The sequence below is a fragment of the Columba livia genome, chromosome 28 (assembly GCF_036013475.1).
Source record: "Columba livia isolate bColLiv1 breed racing homer chromosome 28, bColLiv1.pat.W.v2, whole genome shotgun sequence".
NCBI lineage: Eukaryota > Metazoa > Chordata > Aves > Columbiformes > Columbidae > Columba > Columba livia.
The window spans coordinates 24,167-38,743 of record NC_088629.1 but is presented as its reverse complement, the minus strand read 5'-3'; the positions used below and the strand labels follow the sequence as shown (position 1 = coordinate 38,743).

General features: G+C 50.8%; 1 long non-coding RNA gene across 1 annotated transcript in view; it reads left to right on the top strand.

Moving 5' to 3' along the window:
• LOC102083581 (uncharacterized) overlaps positions 1–7,637 on the top strand; it is a 33,473-nt gene extending 25,836 nt beyond the window's left edge. Inside the window, exon 5 of the long non-coding RNA XR_010468321.1 lies at positions 4,809–7,637. This is a non-coding gene — a long non-coding RNA (uncharacterized LOC102083581). The remainder of the gene's footprint in view (positions 1–4,808) is intronic.
• The last annotated feature ends 6,940 nt before the right edge of the window (positions 7,638–14,577 follow it).

The window sequence follows — 14,577 nt, the reverse complement described above, 5'->3', positions numbered from 1 at the left end:
CGGCTGTCTCCGAGGGAGAGAAAGGCGCTGATTGGTCGCTGCCTCTGAGGAGAGAAAGGCGCTGATTGGTCACCGCCTCCCTAAACCCACGTAAGTGTTTACATTGTATTTTAAAATTTATTTCTATATTTTAATTTAATATAACTTATTTTTAATTTAATTTAAATTTAAATTATTAAAGTTAATTTTAATTTAATAGTAAATATATAGATTAAATCAATATAGTAATATACTACTATAAACTATATAATATGATGAATAGTAGAAATATATAATATATAATCTGATATAATTAACTGATCAACTAATATTCATTGATATTATGTAATGAAATTTATAATTAATATATAATGGCATAATATAATGATATCTATAATATACTATTGTAATGATTTTCATTAAATATTAATATATATTATATATTATGTATAATTACTATGTAATGTATCTAATCTATTTTTACATATATATCTTATTATATAAAGCTGTGAGGGACCATATTTGGGCGGGATTTTGAGGTTTTTAAGGCTGTTTGGTCTCAAATTCAATTTACTTCAATTTGGGGCTGTTTTTAGGATAATTTGTGCTCAAAGAAGCTTTCAAGATCCATTTTTTTGGCAGTTAATTTGCTCACTCGGTTAATGTTGAAGCGGGGGGATTTGGGGCTGTTTCCCAGGACTGTGACACTAATAACGGCCCTTTCCTTCCCTTTCCCACTGCAGCTCCTGCGCAGAGAACAGCGACGGCAGCCTGGCCACGCCCCCTCCGGCTGACCGCGCCCCCCGCTCTGGCTGACCGCGTGCCCCCCCCAACTCCGGCTGACTGTGCCCCCCCGCCCCCCCCCCCGGCTGACCGCGTGCCCCCCCCACTGCACTCCTGCTGACTGTGCGCCCCCCCCACCTCCTCCGGCTGGCCACATCTCCACTGCACACCATGGCGGGGATGGGGCAGGGGGGGGATCACAAGGGTCTATGGGGCGGTGTGGGGGTCAGGGCGGCTGTGGGGTCAATGGGGTTGTTGTGGGGTGAAACACCCCTGAAGAGGCTGAACACCCTGCAGGTGAGTGACCCACACAGTGCCCCACAGTGCCCCATAGCACCTCCATTCTGCCCTATGGATCCACAACACTGCCCCACAGCACCCTATAGCTCCTGCTTGCTATCCCACAGCACCCCATGGCTTCTCCACTCTGCCCCATATGTCTACAGCAGTGCCACAGAGTACCTCATATGTCTTCCACTCTGCCCCATGGGTGCAGAGTGCTGCCCTACAGCACCCTATAGCTCCTGTACTCTGCCCCACAGATCCACAGTGCTGTCCCACAGCACCCTATAGCTCCTCAGGCCTATAGACCCACTGTACTGCCCCACAATGCCCCATAGCTCCTACACTCTGCCCCATAGACCCACAACACTGCCTCACAACACCCCATTGCTCCTGCACTCTGCCCCATGGATGCCCAGTAACGCCCCACAGCACCATATAGGTCCTGTACTCTGCCCCATACATCCACAGGAGTGCCCTGCAGCACCCCATGGCTCCTGCACTCTGCCCCGGGGATGCCCAGTACTGCCCCACAGCACCGTATAGCTCCTGTACTCTGCCCCATACATCCACAGGAGTGCCCCACAGCACCCCATAGTGACTCTACTCTTCCCCATAGACCCACAGTGCTGCTGCACAGGACTCTACTCTGCCCCTTAGACCCAGAGAGCTGCCCCACAGCAGCCTGTAGGTGCTGCATTCTGCCCCATTGGTGCAAAGTGCTGCCCCACAGCACCCCACACCTCTGTCCACCTGACCACCCTTCCCTCCTGACTACGCCTGCACTGCCCACTATGGGTGGGTCACAAGGGTCTATGGGGTGGTGTGGGGGTCAGGGGGGCTGTGGGGTCAATGGGGTTGTTGTGGGGTGAAACACCCCTGAAGAGGCTGAGCCCCCTACAGGTGAGTGACCCACACAGTGACCCACAGCAGCCCATAGCCCCTCTGCCCTATAGAGTCACTGCACCCCATAGCTGCTTTTACTCTGCCACATAAATGGACAGCAGTGCTCCACAGCACCCTAAGTCTCCACTCTGCCCCATAGACACACAGTGCTGTCCCACAGCACCCCATATCTTGTTCACTCTGCCCTATAGACCCACAGTGTAACCCTACAGCACCCCATAGTTCCTCTGCCCTATAGATCAACAGCACTGTCCCAGAAAACACCATAGCTTCTTCCCACTAGCCCATAGGCCAGCAGTTCTGCCCTACAGCACACTGTAGCTCCTGCACCCTGCCCCATAGACCCACAGCAGTGCCCCACAGCGCCCCACACATCTGGTCTGCCCTATACATCCACAGCACAACTCTGCAGCACCATAAACTTCCAGCACTCTGCCCCAGTGATGTGTAGCACCCCACAGCTTCTGCATTCCACCCATAGATCGACGTTCCTGGGTCCCCTCACCCCACCAGCTGTCCTGGGTTGCGATGCTGCACGGGGCCCTGTGCACAACAAAATGAGGACAGCATGGCTGCTGGGCGCCACCCTGCTTGGAATCCAAGATGGCTGGGGGGGAGGGCTGGCAGCCATGCTGGCACTGCCTTGGGGCTGTTGGTCTGCACAGTGCTCAGGCGGCAGCTCCCGGCTGTATCGGCTGGCCCTGTGGCCCTGCCCCCTGCCTATGGGAACAAGGTGGCTGCCCTGATGGGCGTGGCCATCTCGGCTGCTGTGTCCCTGCTGGTGGGCGGGGCCATGGCTGTCATGGCTGCCAAGCCTGTGCTGGAAGGGTGGGGCTGAGGTGGGCGGGGCCTGCCTAGGGTGGCCATATTGGGGTGGGGCCCAAGGTGGGTGGTGGGGCCTGTGGCTCTGTTTACCCCTGACGGCCATCTTGGAAAAGGGCAGCGCTGTGCCGCTGCCATCCTGACGTTGCTCCCCCAGGGCCATGTTGGGGGATTTTTAATCTGGTTTTGGGGCCAATTCTCACCCAATAAAATTAAATAATGTAAAAAAACCTTAAGCATTTGGTTTCTTCCATTTCCAGTGAAGGATTTGGGGGTAGGGTTGAGGGTGGGGCTGAAGCTGTGGGCGGGGCCACTGCCAACCCCACCTCCCTCCCAAGCTCTCCCCAATGTGCCTTCCCGAAGGGGTGTGCCCCAACCAGGCCCCACCCCCTTTCCAAGCACCTCACCCTCCCAGCTGGGCTCCTCCCCCTTGACCCACACTTCCACCCCCATTGGTGGGCTCCCTGCAGGGGGTGTGGCCTACAGACCTACAACTCCTTCCCCTCCCCTGCTGAGCCATGTACCTGACAGGGCATGACAGGGGCAGACAAAGCTCAAGAAAGACCAACAGAGCCAGGCAGGGCCTAAGAGAGCTTGAGAAAGTCCAACAGAGCCCGACAGGGCCCGAGAGAGCTTGACGGATCCTCACAGAGCCTGACAAAGCTTGGCAGAGCCCAACAGGACCCGTCAGGGCCTGACAAATCTTGTCAGTTCCTGATAGAGCCTCAATGTGTATGACAGAGCCCTGGGGGTCTCAACAGAGCCTGAGAAATCTTGACAGGGCTCAGCAGACCCCAACAGGTCTCCACAGAGCCCATCAAAACCTGACAGAGCCTGACAGACCCCAAGAGGTCTCAACAGGGCCCTACAGAGCCCACCAAAACCTGATAGAGCCTGACAGACCCAACAGGTCTCGACAGAGCCCTACAGAGCCCATCAAAGCCTGATAGAGCCTGACAGACCCAAGAGGTCTCACAGGGTTTCACAAAAACCAACAGTGTCTGACAGAGCCCGACAGGAGTGCAGGTGCTGTCATTTCCAGTGAGGGTCCAGGTGATTTGATAAGGGTGGTGGGTGGGGCCTGGGGTGATTGACCCCTCCCCTTTCCCAGGGGATTGTGGAAAGGGGTGGGCGGGGCTCAGGGTATTTGAGCCCCAGTCCCCAGGTGGGGAGCTCATTCTGCTGCTGGGCTGCTTGGGTGCTGGTTCTCTGCTGCTCCTTTAGCAGTCGGCAGCTTTTGAGCTGTTTAAGCTACATGGGCAGATGTGTTTGGAGAAGTGGAGATGTCTGCTTGAGGTAGGACCTTCAGGAGCAGAAAAGTTTCAATAGCAGCTGTAGTTGAAAATACGTTTGTAACTAATTTTCTTCTATTGAATCAATTCCTGGTACTTTGCGTTTTCTCTAAATTCCTGATTGCAATGGAGATGGGGTGTTAATTCTTGGTTTGTATTGGTGTGTAACAAGTTGCTGATACAATCTCTCCTCCTAGGATGCTCAGATTATCTACCAGGGGTTAGGATGAGCATCTCGTATCTGTAGGAGGAGTTTTAGCATTTCTGAAGGAAGCAGCAGGACCATAAGGCAGAGTGTCTTTCAAGCTACGGGGTGGCTCATCGCCTCCCTGATCACCCACAGAACAGTGTGTTGTCCACAGACCCTTTGCAGTGTGCGGTGGACCCTGGTAGATCATTCAAATGTAGCTCCCAGAACTCGGTCAAGGCGAGCAATAGCGAGGGAACTAGTACAGACAACCATGATCTGAGTGCTCATTATTGTGTATGTGTTTTTGTATTGTGGGTGATGAAGGGGAAAGTGGCAACTTTCTGGTTGGTCCCAAGCAATACAGTTTTTTGCTTTTCCTCGTCGTAGGCGTCACCAGCGCTGAGGGTTTGTGACCGCGCCAGCGGCAGGACACGCCGACCGGACCGCCCTGGAACTCAGCAGGAGGTGGGTGTTGCGGACGGGGTCGGCGTTTGCCCCGCGGCGCCGTGTGCCGGCGTGTCTTAGCGAGCGCGTGCTTTCTCGTGCTCCTGCAGGCGCTGAAGAGGAACCCGGCGACGCGGGAAGACGGCCGTTGGCGCACGTGGCGTTTTCCTCTGCCGAAGATGGGTTCGGTCCCTCGGCCCTCTGAAAGCTAAGTGGAGGCGCGAGGGCTGGGGAGGGGCTGGGAATCGCAGGGACGGGGGGTTTAGCTCTGCTAAGGGCAAGGGCCGTCCAGGAACCACGCCCTTGGCGCGGGTCAAGGGCCCGGGGACCTTTACCGTGCGATGCCAGCGTGTGCCGGGCAGGGCAGCTCCAGCCTGCGTCTGCGTTGTGGTGTAGTTCGGGAAGCCTGCCTTGCGCCCGTCAGCCGATCCTGGGGTCTCGTTGCATTCCAGGGGCACGAAAGGCATCTCGGGTGCCATCCCGGCATCTGGAACGCCGGTGCCGATTGGGCGCCGGTTTTCTGGTGTCGGCAGCCGAAAGCGTGGCGGGTTCTTGCCTTTCGCCCGCTTCTGTTCAGGGGTGTTTGTGGCGTTGTCCTGGGCTGTGCCGGCAGCTGTGCTCTCTAGCCATCGAGTCTCAGGGACTGGCATTTCTTCCCAGCATCTTGAAGTTTTTAGCGTTTGCAGCAGCTTTTTGCGCTGGTGTTGCTCTCTCTGTTTGTTGTGGCGGTGCCATTTCATAAGGGACCGTGGAGTTCTGTTCCTTTTTATTCTGGTGTTGCAGTAGAGGCTCCTTGCCTTCCCACTGCCTCCCTGCAGGTTGTTTTGATCGATGTCATGTCTCATCTTGGAGTCATTCTTGTTGCTGAACATTTTTGGTGCTGTTTCAGTCATGTGGTCTATCACTTTCTGTGGAGTCTTGTTGTGCACATGTGCATGTTGGGTGGGAGCTGTTGTGCCCAGAGTTGTAGAGTCAGGGGTGGGTGGACTGAGCTCTAGGTGTCCACCGTTCATTTGTTGACATATTAAATTGTGTAGGCAAAGTTTGTACGATCATCTGGCACGGAGTTGCGATGGGTAGGAGGGAGGACTTTCCCTGTACTGGTGTTTTACAGTTCATACTCAAGACTGTTGTTAACTAATGTTTTCTGTAGTGTGATGTTTTTTCAGAGTATTCTATTTTTTTTTTTTTTTTTTTTTAGGTTACCACATTGTTAATATGACTGTAAATAGTATGTAAAGCTGCACAAATCAACTACCTGTCTGAGGTCAGTACAAAGGATCCTCTGAGAATCAGGAAGACCACAGAGTCAGCTGTTGCTATTGGACTGTATTGTCACTTTTCCATGTGACAGATGGGACCTGAGACACCAATGTGATGTTTACCGAGTTCACTTTATTGTCGGACTTTATACAAAGCTGCCCTCTCCACGTGCCTTGCAACAATGTGATTGGTTGTATCACATGCTATACAATAACGTGATAGGCTGTATGCACTGTCCACGTGCTCTGCACACGTGTGTCTGGCGCTTGCTCATTCACTGTTACCTTCTTATCGGGCTCCTTTTGTTTCTTTTGTCTCTGGCTTCACCTCTCAGCCAGGCTGGCGACAACCCCATCCCCCCGGGGCGGGGGGGGGACTCTGCCTCGCTATCTCCCCCTCGTTAATATTTTATTAAATAAAAAATACCCTGTATTTCACACTGTCTTCAAAGCATGATACAGATTAAGAACATTAAGGCTAATATAATTACAATTAACAAGAACAGTTCCATTTTCAATATTCCTTTTAACCAAACAGGGTATCCAACTCAGAAAACCCAACATCTTCTGTTATTTTAATGTTCATCAAATCTTCTATCTTATGAAGAGTTTGGTTGTATGTGTTGTTTGAACTTAAAATATAGCTGTGACCATGGCCCATAACACAAAATTAATCGCTGCTCTGTTTTACAAAGTGGTGTGACAATCTTGAAGCACTGCCCCCCATGCTTAGCAGAACTAAGACCTTGTTATGCCTTAAACATCTGGTTTTTGTTACGTGGGGAGGAAGAGAGAGATGACACCTCATCTTATCTTTCCCAAAGTTTTATGGCTACGAAGGCAGACGCCTTGGAAGATAAGGACAATTAACAGTGTTGCCGTGAAAGGTTTCATGGCCTAATTGGGATGATAGAGATGAACCATCTGTCGAACAGCCAACTACCAGAAGAGACCACGAACCAACAGCTACCCCTGACGGGCAAGACATCTCGCTTCTGCTCAGTACCGTGAACTTCTCCTAGTTTGAAGACCCCAGAGCCATTTCCAGAAGAGTCTTCCTAATTAGCAGGAAGAGCGAGCAGAGGGAGGAGATGAACTGCCTTCTACTATCTTGCATGTAAATGAACCGGCTTATTAAACAACCTCACGTACGATACAGGTCACCAGCATGTAAATCTTCAACGCGTCCCCCACTCCAGAGGTCGTCACAGGACCGACGTGCCTGTGGAGTGGTGATATCTTACTCTTTGTCTCTCTCTCTCTGCCTTTCTTTTTCTGATATCTTAGTTTTCCTCTTCTCTGTCTCTCTTCCTTTTCCTTACAATGTTATTTATGTGTTTAAGTTCTGCTGCTAAAGTCTTGTTAAGTTTTGCATTACAGTTACCAATTGTTCCCAATCCACTGCTTTTAGAAGGGTTTTTGCTGACAATGTATTGATAAGTTTTGTGCTATTATAACATACTTTTGCCAAGTCACTGATTGCTGTAATTTGTATACCACCACGCGCTTCTAGTAAATTCATAATTGGACCCCCGCAGCGATCGTCTGTCATTCATTTCACATTGCCGCGCAACACCTTTGAGGTTAAGGGTTGTCATAATTGTAACAGGTTTCTTATTTGTTCGCTAGGGAAGGTCTCACCCGCTTCGTTGAGATCCACAAATGTTTATGGTTACCTGTAGAAACACAAGCATATCCCCTTCCCCAGGTTATTATTCATGTAGGACCTTCCCATTGTTGCGTTGTCAGATTAAACACACTATAACCTTAAGTACATTCTTGGGAAAGTCTCTGACATTTTTTGTATGGTGCATAAGAACAGGTTCCATTTTAGTCTCACTTTTAGGATAAAGCCAGTTCAGCACATGCAGTCCCTTTATCAAAACCTCTTCTGGACTGAGACCAATTCCCCCTTGTTTTTTCAAAACACATGAAAGACTTTTCAGGGTGCCCTGTGCACGCTCGATAATTGCCCGGACAATAGAACTATAAGGGACACCAAACAGGTGTTGTACATTCCACCGGACGAGGAAGGTTGCAAGTGTGTCAGAACGATATGGGAGACCATTATCTGTTTTGATCTGTGTAGGAACACCCGTGACAGCAAAAGCTCGTAAGAAATAACGCTTTACCGCTTTTGCATTTGCTGAGGACTCCCGCAGCAGTCCTGAACAGGTATCTACGAATGCACTAATGTACTTTTGTCGGCCAAACGGTGCAAATGCAGTAATATCAGTTTGCCGTAACTGGCCTGGCTGCAAGCCCCAAGGATTTACTCCTTTTTGCCGCAAAGGCATTATGCGGGCACAATCGGGACAAGCTGTAACAACAGATGGAGCTTGTTCCTCGGTCAGTGCAAACCGCTTTTGGAGCGATGCTGAGGATAGACGGAAGTACTCGTGAGCCTGTCTGGCTTGTTCAAAAGGAGATACTTCTGTCACTGCTCTAATTTGTCTATAACGTTGTTTCCCTCAACTAGACCACCTGGTAGGTTAGAGTGGCTTTTTATATGCATTCTAAACACTGGCAGTGTCCTATAATCTAACACATTCCACAAATCTAACAATGCTTCAAAAAACAAGGCATTGGAAACGCGCCGCAAAAGCGCTCTACGTAGTCTTTGTATAACTCCCACAACATAAAGAGAATCTGCTACCGGAGTAATTGAGCAGTTATGCCATTTTTGTGATGCTGCTAAGCGTATCGAGGGCAGTTTCTTTTAACATGCCCCGTCTGTACGCAAGTAAAACACGCTAGGCCGTCACAAGAAGGGCTTCGGCCTTTCATCGCCGGCTAAAAACGCTGCAGCCGAAGCCTCAGCGTCGGCTCGAGCATGTATTTTTGCCTTTTCTACCTCCCGTTGCATAATCGGTACCCGTGTACAAGCTTCCACCATCTCCGCCTGAGAAGCTGTTTTTCCCAAGCCGGCTAATATCTGTCGGTATTGAGTGTTTGCGTTTGTCATGGCCAAATCTTTCCCCACCGCAGCTTTTGCCTCTGGAGTCAGGTTAGGAGAAGCATCTATAGCTTCTTTTAAACGGTCCACAAACTTATATATGGCTCCCTAGGATCCTGCTTTATTGTAGAATAGGGTGGTACAGGGTTACCTATATTTGGTAATTCCTTCACTGCCATCACAGCAAGCCCTCGCCGCAAAATCCTCGGAGAAAGCGCCACCCCAGCGGCACCATCCGCATATCGCCACGATCCGGTGATCGGTCCATGCTAGCTACTCGCAATGGATCATCAGCTGGTAAAGGAACATTTTCTAATACTGCCAATTCCACCTTCCCCTGTCACTTGTCCAAGATCAGCAAGTACCCCATTGGGGGAAGCAATAACTCTATCAATGCCTTAATATCTGTTGGAGTTTGTATTCACCCCTTGAAAAATGAATCCATTAGCTGCATCACATGCCTGTTATCCATACCATATCGCATAACCGCAGTTTGCAATCGCTTAACCGTTTTCCAATCAAAGGGCGACCACTGCCTTTGTCCTCTGTTATTTACGTGCGCTGGCATTGATGTAATACCGCCAGGTAACATAATCCCTTCAACGGTCGCATCCCCGACTACCCATTGTGAGCGTTGCCCTGCATTACGAGAGTCATCTCGAGGAGTATCTCTACCCTGATGCATAGGGGCAGCACCCAAATTATCATTACTATCACTCCTATACAATTCCCTTGTCTTTCCCTGCAGATCAGTAAGTCGTCGCATATTTGTAAACAGATCTGCTGACCCAGTCTCCAGTCCTTTTCCATATCGCGCTCTCAAATATTCATCCGCTTCTCTTACAGAAGCACAGACCACATCCCATCCTCTGCACATTGTCCAGCCCATTTATGTATTTGCTCCTTTTTAATACGGAGCTCCTCAGGAGCGAGGTCCAATTCCGCCCCTCCCGTTCCCTTTTTCCCCGTTTTTCACATTCCCTGCCAATCGCCTCTAACCCATCCCTAATTGCGTATGATGCCTTTTTACATGCTATTAACCACGAAGTTTTGCCATTACTGCCATCTGATGGTTTCCTAGCTTTTAAAACTTCCTGCATCTGCTCTCCTGCCATCTCAGTAAGTCACTCAGGCTCCGCACACGGCTCTCCTCCCGGAAGTCAGGGCGAATCTGCGGCGCTCCGTCCCGGCGCTCCATCGGGTCCTCCGGCAAAGGCCCGTCAGCTGGATTAACTCGTCCTGGCTCGTCGAAACTTGCCGGTTGCTGCCGTTCATCTTCGTAGGCAGGCGATGGCTCAAAGGGTGCAGCGGGTATAATTTGCTCTCTGCTCCAGAACTCCAGATGTGATAAGGGACATACCAGGGGTATCGATTTTTCGGAGTTCTCAGAGCAGGGGCAGCTCGCGGCAGGCGGCTCCGAGGGGACGGCACACGCTTCCGGCTCCCCCGAGACATCCTCCATCGGCCGCCTGACCCCCCACCGCCAGGGTCCGGCGAGGTCGCGGGCCTCGCGGCTCCCCCTCGTGACCGCTTCCCACAGTTCAGTCCCTATCTCCTCCAACGTACCGTGAGAAAAAATCCGTCCGTCGATCGGACACTCCCCTTCCGCCGGGCCAATAGTAAAAGACGCCCCACCGTTTCTTTTTCCAAAAATCTTCCTGTTTGTGCAGCCAGCCGCAGAGTACTTTTCACTCTTTCTTCCACAGATGCCGCGTTTCCCACGCCGCCCGATTCCCTGTAGATCTTTTCTTTTCTTTTGTCACTAGGTCACGGTTGTGAAGAATTTGAGAGAATGTGTCATATTAAGTTGTATGATCCTTTGGAATCTATGTATAGTACTTCAGACAAACTAAAACAGTACGTTAATAAGATGGTCCTAGTAGAATTAGGGTTTGACAAATGGTTTAAAAGCTTGGAAATAGCTGGGTAGCTGTTTGATCTTATTAATTACAATTACATATAATGCAGTTATGCTGCAGCATACAACATGTGATTAATGACATAAGTACGGCTTATTTCAAAGATGAATCAGCGCGTTGTAAACAAGGCCCGGCCGGTTCAAAGACAAAATGGGGGCATCGTGAGAGATTTGAGGGATTTTCTTGAAGTCAATGTGTGGATGGGTTTCTATTAGACGGAGATTTGTTACTGAACTAGCCAGGCCCCCAGGAATTTCAAGGCCATCTCAGAAAGCCGAAAACACGACGTAAATCAACAGACCTATCAACAGCGAGACTCGGGCGCGTGGACAGCTGTCGAACATAGACAATATCCAATCAGCTAACGCACGCTCGGAGCGTGGACGCGTGATCAAGACATAACCGTATATGTAAGGAGGCTTATTTCTGTAATAAATGGCTTTGTGTGAATTCATATGGGTTTGTGTGGAGTCCGTGATTTTTCGCCCTCGCAGGGGGCTCACCCCTTGCCCCCCAGTCCATTAAAGTAATGGATTTTACTGCTGTCGCTGCTCTCTGGGGGACAGGGCTGGGGTGCTGTTTGGGGACACAGCCCCATCCCTGGTGTTGAAAGCGAGGGCTCGGGGGGGCTGGGGGCAGAGTCTATAGGGGCTAGGGGACACCCAAAGGATGTCATGGGGACCCTGGTTTTCGGGAGCCAAGGATACAGTGGGGGACCCCTCTGACCTTTTGGCCTTTAGTGACCTTTTGACCTGTGGTGACCTTTTGACCTCAGATGACCTTTTGACCTCTGGTGACCTTTGACATTTGTGGTCCTTTGATCCCATGACCTTCCACCTTAGACCCTGGACCTTTGACACTAGACCTTTGACCACTGCATTTTGAGTCTGATCCCCTGACCATCTACATGTGCCCTTTCAGCTATGACCCTTGACATATGACTCTTGACCTCAGACCCTTCAGTGCTGACCTCTGACATTTGACACTTACCTCTGACCCCTTTTATAGGGAATTTCAATACACAATTTTATTAGTAATATAATTATTTCTATCTATTCCCTAGGAAATCTGGGTTGAAATCTGTATTTAGTCACATTGCAAGTGCAATAGCAGTAATAAAGTGCAGGTGCTGTCATTTCTAGTGAGATTCCAGGTGATTTGATAAGGGTCATGGGTGGGGTCTGGGGTGACTGATCCCTCCCCTTTCCTAGGGCATTGTGGGAAGGGGTGGGCGGGGCTCAGGGTATTTGAGCCCCAGTCCCCAGGTAGGGAGCTCATTCCGCTCCAGGACCGCTTCGGTGCCGGTTCTCTGTCGCTCCTTCGGCAGTCGGCAGGTTTTGAGCCGTTTAAGCTACGTGGGCAGCTGTCTTAGGAGAAGCGGAGGAGTCCCTTTGAGGTGAGAGCTTTGGGCGCAGGAAAGGTTCAGTAGCAGCTGTAGTAGAAAGTTTGTTTGTCATTGTGTTTCATTTGTTGATTCAGTTCCAGGTGCTTTGCATTTTCCAATAATTCCTGAACACGATGAAGATGGAGCGTCGGTTATTGTATCTTATTTTTTGTCTGCTCCCTATAAAATGTAAGTTGACCTCCATACTGAGTCTCATTGTAGATGCAAGAGCAGTAATAAAGTGCAGGTGCTGTCATTTCAAGTGAGATTCTAGGTAATTTGATAAGGTGGTGAGCGGGGCCGGGGTGATCGATCCCTCCCCTTTCCTAGGGGATTGTGGGAAGGGGTGGGCGGGGCTCAGGGTATTTGAGCCCCAGTCCCCAGGTAGGGAGCTCATTCCGCTCCAGGACCCCTTCGGCGCCGGTTCTCTGTCGCTCCTTCGGCAGTCGGCAGGTTTTGAGCCGTTTAAGCTATGTGGGCAGCTGTCTTAGGAGAAGCGGAGGAGTCCCTTTGAGGTAAGAGCTTTGGGCGCAGGAAAGGTTCAGTAGCAGCTGTAGTAGAAAGTTTGTTTGTCATTATGTTTCATTTGTTGATTCAGTCCCAGGTGCTTTGCATTTTCCAATAATTCCTGACTAGGATGAAGATGGAGTGTTGTTTTTTGGTTTGTATTGCTGTATTAATAGCTGTTAATATAATCTCTTCTCCTAGAAGAGTGTCTTGTCTCCAGAACCTTTGCAGCGGTCCCCGGTAAATCATTCAAACGTACCTCCTGGAACTCAGCCAAGGTGAGCAATGACTTGTAGGCTAGTACCGATAAATGTTATTTGGGTGCCTAATCGTACGCATGTCCTTGCTTTCCTTATTGTAGGTGATGATGGAGGAAGTGACAGCTGCAGGAAGATCACAGCCCACGTCGTGTTTTCCTCTGTTGAAGATGGATTTGGTCCCTCGGCCCTCTAAAAGTTAAGTGGAGGCACGAGGGCTGGGAAGGGGCTGGGAACTGCAGGGAGGGTTTAAAGTTCTGAGACAGAAAAGGGCAGTCCCCTTTGGGCAGAGAAATGGGGTCAGGGAACTTTATAGTGCCACACCGGCGCGTGCCGGGCAGGGCAGCTCCAGCCCGCGTCTGTTGTGGTGTAGTTCGGGAAGCCTGCTTCGTGCCTGTCAGACGATCTCGGGGTATCGTCGTGCTCCAGGGCCACGAAAGTAATTTCAAGCGCCATCCCGGGGTCCGGAAAGCCAGTGCCGATCGACGTAGCGCCGATCGGCTGCTGGTTTTCTTGAATCAGCAGTCAGAAGGGTACACGGTTCTTGCATCTTGAACACTTTTGGTCAGTTGTGTTTTATGGTGTAGTTCTGGGCTGCAACAGCAGCTCTAATCTCTACCCATCCAGCCTAAGGGACTGGCACTTCTTCCCAGCATCTTGAAGGTTTTAAGTTTTGTAGCAGCTTCTCGTATTTGTGCCGTCTCTGTGTGTCTGCGCCAGTGCCGCCGTCTCTGTGTGTTTGCGCCAGTGCCGCCGTCTCATAAGGGGCCGTGACGTTCGGCTCTCATTTTTCTGGGGTTGCAGTAGAGGCTCCTCGCCTCACCACTGCCTCCCCGCAGGTTATATTTATCGTTGCCGTCTCTGGTTCGGAGTCATTTTTGTTGTGGAGCATTTTTGGTGTTATTGCTGTCGGGTCGTCTATAATGTTGCGTGGAGCATCTGTCTAAGCACGTGCGCGTTTGGCTCGGAGCTGCTCTGCCCGGAGGTGTAGAGTCAGGAGCGGGCGGACTGAGTTTAGGAGTCCACGATTGATCTGTGGACACGTTATCCTGCGTAGGCAGAGGTTGTGCGGTCATCTGGGACGGAGTAGCCGTGGGCAGGGGAGCGGACAGTCCATTCCCCAGTGGTCTTTGGGACTCAATTAGACCTTCGTGTGGGATTCCTGAATAGAAAGCAGACCTGTAGAACGGTCAAGCTGTTGATAAGCTCCTGGGTAACTTGTTGAATACCTTGATTTCAGATGCAGAGGGACAACTCGGCACGAACGAGCGACGGAGGAGGCGAGCCGAGCGCCGTAAGCAAGCGGGTCTGTGCGTTGCGGGAGCAGGAAGCTGTGCCGTGTGGCTCTAGCTAAGTTTGGTCGTTTCTCTCTTTTCTAGGCGTGAAGCAAAGTGGAAAGCTGGGTATCGGCAGCGCAGCTCCTCTGGCAAGGTGAGCACGGAGCCGTGGTAGGGGCGAGCAGGAGCGTGGGGCCAGGGTTTCGTTCAAAGAGCTACAGTTCTTTGTTTCTCGCCGTCTGAGGCGTCACCAGCGATGAGGGTTTGTGACCGCGCCCGCGGCACGGAACGCCGTGGAACTAAGCGGGAGGCGGGTG